The sequence below is a fragment of the Cephus cinctus genome, unplaced genomic scaffold (genome assembly GCF_000341935.2).
Source record: "Cephus cinctus unplaced genomic scaffold, Ccin1 Ccin1_scaffold0108, whole genome shotgun sequence".
Classification (NCBI taxonomy): Eukaryota; Metazoa; Arthropoda; class Insecta; order Hymenoptera; family Cephidae; genus Cephus; species Cephus cinctus.
The window spans coordinates 27,366-33,618 of record NW_014332843.1 but is presented as its reverse complement, the minus strand read 5'-3'; the positions used below and the strand labels follow the sequence as shown (position 1 = coordinate 33,618).

General features: G+C 44.9%; 1 protein-coding gene across 7 annotated transcripts in view; it reads left to right on the top strand.

The window, feature by feature from the left end:
- Positions 1 to 6,253, top strand: part of LOC107274785 (KH domain-containing, RNA-binding, signal transduction-associated protein 3) — a 137,852-nt gene that overhangs the window by 106,007 nt on the left and 25,592 nt on the right. Inside the window, exons 11-12 of one of the 7 annotated variants that reach the window (XR_003061916.1) lie at positions 4,106 to 4,241; positions 4,303 to 4,485. The exons of 3 other annotated variants lie outside the window; for them this stretch is intronic. The gene's annotated coding sequence lies outside the window, so the exon portion shown is untranslated. Of the gene's footprint in view, positions 1 to 4,105; positions 4,242 to 4,302; positions 4,486 to 6,253 lie in introns of those variants that run through there. 3 more of the 7 variants (XR_001539532.2, XR_003061919.1, XR_003061918.1) reach the window with 3 other exon arrangements.

Sequence of the window (6,253 nt, the reverse complement as noted above, 5' to 3'; positions counted from 1 at the left end):
GTTCTTATTCTTTGATTGCAGTGATCTCTCTCTCTCTCTCTACTCATCCACCTGCAATGTCATAATGTTGGTGTGATTTCTGAAAATGTGTGGAAGTATGAGATGTCGTGTGCAGTATAATATAATATGATGATATCCCTTAATTATTAATATATATAGGTAAACTACGATTTACAATAATTAACGCATGTTCGCTGAGGATCGGTTACATCTATCGTGGTCTCTGACCGTTGCTAGTGGGGTACTGAGGGGTGCTGAAGGGGGGGGGGGGCAATGGGGTTGCGTTGCGTCGGACGTAACAGATTGATGCGTTACAGGCCCAGACGGCATGACATGTAGCGCATCGATCTGCTGACGCGTTGGCAAAAATGCTTACAAATTACTTTAAAAAAATATGATAAATTAACTATGCATTTTCTCCCATAGTTTTCGACTAAATTTGATGGTAAATTTTCCCCGCTACAAATTAGTAATTTCATTTTTTTAATTGACTGAGTAATAGTGGAGAAATGGAGGGTAAAAGTCGGTTAGGCGCAAATCTTCGATTAGTTTTTATTAATTATTAATCTGGCCCGGAAAATGGAGCTGATACCAATTGATGTGTTCATTAGGAGACCTTCAGCTATCGATTGGTTTAAAGTTCATACTCAGAATTTCAACTTCATATGCGACATCTAAATTGACTGCACTAAGAGCTGAACTATTTCTTGCTTCCCTGAACGGTGGGAGGCCATTTCTATGGATGAGTTGTCGCACGAACGAGGCTGAAAGCAAGCAAACTTTGCACCCAAAAATCTCTCCACAGAAAGCACTGTGAATTAATTTATTACACAAAATCAAAGTCTTCTGATAAAATATCTTTCCCTGCGGTGTCGAATTTTGTAACTATTTCTTCAAAAATATATGAAATATAAATAAATATATGTATAAATATCTGTCATAAAAACCAAAAAGATACCTTTGTTGTTCCCTATCTAACACATACCGCACTGTGTCACAGAACCACAGTTAAAAATACAAAAAGGGGGCACGCAGGGAATGTTTACATCTATCAACTTTACACCATATCACTGGGAATTGCTCTTGTATAACCAATTATGAGATTTTTGCGTGCGAAGTTTCCTTGCCTGCAGGCTCCTCTGTATAACATTTCACCCATGCAAATAGCCTGTTGCATTCCCCATTAATTGTATAAATATTAAGGGGAAACAAAGGCATATTAAAGAATACAGAATAAAAAATGATAAGCATAACTGAAAATTAAATCTTAAAAGTGAATCATAATGGTAATATAAGATATCTCATTTTTTAAGCAAATCAAACGAACAGCGTAAAAATATTATGTCCGATGCAGCAGCAAGAAATTCATATCCAAGTCTACGGCGTACATTTATTGTTCTCTCTATTTTCAGTATGTTGTCTTTTCAATAGTTTATACAAAAAATATTCGAGATTTGTTCTCCTATTTAACTAAATTTGTTTGCCAAATATTAAATATACACACATTCCATCTACTACTACTTATGTGTGACCTACTGGCTATTGTAATTACCCAGGGTCTACTCAAATGCAACTATCTGAAAAACTAAAGGGAGGGGAGTGCGAAAAAAAGGGAACACGGGGTAATATAGGAATAAAATATAATTAATAGAAAATGCTGATACAAAAGAATAAACAGAAAAGAAAATGAAAAATCATCAAAACCAATAAGAGAAGAGAAAAAAAATATAATCAGAAATAAAATACTTAAGCTATAAGACGCAATCAAAATAAACACGCGAGTGCTCGCTCGGGAGCACGCGGTGTCGAGAGGATTTAAATGGGCTTGATGGGAAGGAGTGATTGGGGGATCGAGGGTTACGCTATGGGCAAAGGGGGAAAAGAGGGACGGGGAGGGCTTACCGGTACGGACGAGTACGCAAACAATATCTGGGCGCCAGCTACTTGTTCGGTGTAGCACCATCGAGTGACCTGGAAGGTCCCCGAATATTTACTTTTCCTAACAGCGTGCGCAAAATCGAATTTTGCGCACGGGTTTGCGTGCGCAAAGTGCCTCATTCCCGCACTGTCAAACGCGTGTGCAAAATCGAATTTTGCGCACGGGTTTGCGTGCGCAAAGTGCCTCATTCCCGCACTGTCAAACGCGTGTGCAAAATCGAATTTTGCGCACGGGTTTGCGTGCGCAAAGTGCCTCATTCCCGCACTGTCAAACGCGTGTGCAAAATCGAATTTTGCGCACGGGTTTGCGTGCGCAAAGTGCCTCATTCCCGCACTGTCAAACGCGTGTGCAAAATCGAATTTTACGCAGCTTGTTAGGAAAAATAGTATACGATACACGTGCGCATAGGCGTCTCCCGCACTCGTCTCTTTTGTCACCCTCGCTACGCTCGGGCGACAAACCCGACTCTTGCGGGAATCACCTACTTTGCGCACTTGTATCGTAATATACTATTTCGGGAATGGCACGGCTAGTGGAGGGAAGAGGTGAGAGGGTCTCAGAGAGAAGGTTCCCAAACGCGGAAATGGCTTCTTAGGATAACCTCGGTTGTAAAGCGCAAAATGGGCGAGGAGTGGAAAAAGGAGGGTATGAAGGGTTTCAAAAAGGAGGGCGCAAAGTTACTAAAATTAAGGCATACGCAATACGCCACAGGTCTCGATCTTTTAGGCGGAAAGCCCGTCTGCAATACAAAAAGAAACTACCAAAAATGCCGGTCCTTGTGGCACGGCTCGCGATATCAAGAAGGGACCTACGAAAGATAACAGCGCAAATAAAAAAAGGGGATACCGGGAAAGGCAAAGGAAGAACTCAAACATACAGCAGTACTCACTCAACTGATCAGCTGTCCACAATATCCAAAAGGCACTCTCGCACTCAACTCGCACTCTATATATCCACAACACTGAAAATCCGCAAATGCTATCAGTCGCAATCTGCCTCGAAGTGGTGAATTCGTGCAGATTTCCGGTCCTCGATGTTTCCCTCGATGAGCCCTCCAGGGCCTTGGAGATTGATGAGATCGCTGGGACGAGAGGGCTACGTGCTCCGGCATTGGTTGGCAGTTCCGGCGTGGCAGGACATTGGGCGTTTCTGTTGTTGCCGTCCGTTCGGGCCTTCCAGGACCTCGCAGGCGGCTGGCACGGCGCTGGCTTCGTCGGCGCGCGGCCCGGCTGTTGTGCGCCGGGCAACATGGGAGTCTCCAAGCCTGTCAAAATCCTCTCGGGCACGTTCGAGGAGTTGAAGGGAGAGGGCTCCACCGCTGTCACACGGGCCTCTTTACTACCCGTGTAACGGGACTGCACCGGGGTTGCATGTACGTGGTGATGGTGGCGGGCTGGACGATCATCATCCCCATGGATCTCGATGAGCTGTTTACCTGGCCGTGCGTTCCCTGCCTTTCGCTGCCTCGTCAACGTAGCCACTCTCTCGATTCTTCCTGGGATGGCTGTTGTCCTTGGAGAGGGTCCACGGTGACGGTCCTCGTTGGCTCCGAGCCAGTGCCCTAATGGGTTTGTGACGGGGAGGGAAGGGTGGAGGGACGGGATCTTAGACTAAAACAATAGACCTAAAACACTAAATAAACGCATTAAACAATAATAAATACAATAAATGCGATAACTATGCTCGAGCGCCGGTGGTGACCTCGAGCCAGGAAGCGGGGAGGAGTTCATAGTAACATTTTTGTTACAACCAATACGGTGTGTGAATCTTTATTGTGAATATTAGTCGATACCACTTTGTAAATTTACAAATAAAAATCGTTTAAGATTTTGTAATCATTTTATATATTCGAATTTTGGATGAGTCACTTAACTATTCAGTTAATGCAGTTAATAGAAATCTATTAAAATTGATAAAAGAGAAAATAGTATTTGTACCATATCCTATCTTGCGTGTGGTGTAATATCTATGTTATTGTTAATATTATTGTATTATATATTCAGTTGCAAGTACGTTTCTAAAAAAAAACTGTTCACACAAAATTTCTGTGTATTAAAATTTTTATTGTACAGTTAAAACAAATGAACTACTTTAGATAAATCGTCTAAACTACCATCACAGCAAATGGCCCAAATAAACACTCATGACCAATACATTACGTTATAGGTGACTGTTGTTGATGATACGTGAGAAGATAAGATGATCAGTATCCGGAAATCGGAAAAGAGTATTGCCGCCCGTTAGCGTTTACAAAATCGAAAAAAGTAGTAAACCATAAAGAACCCAAACACGTCCTGGAAAGGTACCAGTATTTATGAAAGAAAAATAATTATAATGGCAAAAAATATTTAAATTTAATTCAGATTATTGTTTACCGGCCAGTTCGTCGGCGTTTGCTGGATGAGTCCGAAGAGGAGTGGGACGAGCCCACGAATAGCGGCTCCGAAATTTATATATTTACCAGATAGTTTGTTTTACTGATAATAGCCAACCGAGTACTATAGTTCGTAACATTACAATGGTGTGTCATCTGTTCTACGTAATATTATAATTCAACTATAAATAGAACTTTATGAATTATTATTTGGAAATTATTACACATGTGTTTAAAGAATTAATGTGCACTGATAAAACGTTATTAACCAAAAGGTCGCCATATTAGCTTTTTACACTGGTCACCTCATCGCCAAGTCGGTACCTGGGCCTCGATCGGAGGCCCCACGTTGGGCGCCATTTATAACGGGGTGCCCGGCTCGGCTCGTCCCCGCTATAATTAATTTTTTTTTGATCCATAGAGCCGCCAGGGAGCACTAGAGAGCTAGGAATTTTCCGAAAAATTAGGAGTTCTGATCGGGATTCGAACCCGATACCTTCGGACTGCCAAGTCGAGCACTTACCACTGTGCTACTGAACCCACTGTCCGACCTGATAAGTCCTATTTATTTATTTTTCGGTCATTCCTAGGTGGTATCCCCTCCAACTCTGTAACGCCACGTTACAACTCCCCCGCCCTTAAACGCGAGATGCGGGTGCGAAGCATCCCATCGAGCGCAATCCCTGCTGCTCGGAATTTGCTTGGCCCACCCGCCCCTATCTCGCTGGTACCCTCTTATGACGTTAGGCGACGTCAAGCCCAGGCGATGCTCCAGTCGGTGCCCTCCGGCGTGGTCTTCAAGCGGCGGCGGTTGCAAGTAGGGCGAGGGACCAGATACGGAGGGAAGCCTCAACCTCAACGCTATCTGCCTACCCAACGGCCGCTCCTAACTCTATCCACACACTCCGGAGAGGCCGTGCTGGTCACCTCATCGCCAAGTCGGTACCTGGGCCTCGATCGGAGGCCCCACGTTGGGCGCCATTTATAACGGGGTGCCCGGCTCGGCTCGTCCCCGCTATAATTAATTTTTTTTTGATCCATAGAGCCGCCAGGGAGCACTAGAGAGCTAGGAATTTTCCGAAAAATTAGGAGTTCTGATCGGGATTCGAACCCGATACCTTCGGACTGCCAAGTCGAGCACTTACCACTGTGCTACTGAACCCACTGTCCGACCTGATAAGTCCTATTTATTTATTTTTCGGTCATTCCTAGGTGGTATCCCCTCCAACTCTGTAACGCCACGTTACAACTCCCCCGCCCTTAAACGCGAGATGCGGGTGCGAAGCATCCCATCGAGCGCAATCCCTGCTGCTCGGAATTTGCTTGGCCCACCCGCCCCTATCTCGCTGGTACCCTCTTATGACGTTAGGCGACGTCAAGCCCAGGCGATGCTCCAGTCGGTGCCCTCCGGCGTGGTCTTCAAGCGGCGGCGGTTGCAAGTAGGGCGAGGGACCAGATACGGAGGGAAGCCTCAACCTCAACGCTATCTGCCTACCCAACGGCCGCTCCTAACTCTATCCACACACTCCGGAGAGGCCGTGCTGGTCACCTCATCGCCAAGTCGGTACCTGGGCCTCGATCGGAGGCCCCACGTTGGGCGCCATTTATAACGGGGTGCCCGGCTCGGCTCGTCCCCGCTATAATTAATTTTTGATCCATAGAGCCGCCAGGGAGCACTAGAGAGCTAGGAATTTCCGAAAAATTAGGAGTTCTGATCGGGATTCGAACCCGATACCTTCGGACTGCCAAGTCGAGCACTTACCACTGTGCTACTGAACCCACTGTCCGACCTGATAAGTCCTATTTATTTATTTTTCGGTCATTCCTAGGTGGTATCCCCTCCAACTCTGTAACGCCACGTTACAGTATATGCAATCTCTATGAAATACAAAAGCCTTCTATAAAACTGTTAAACTTAAAGTTTAAATTAATCTAAAATC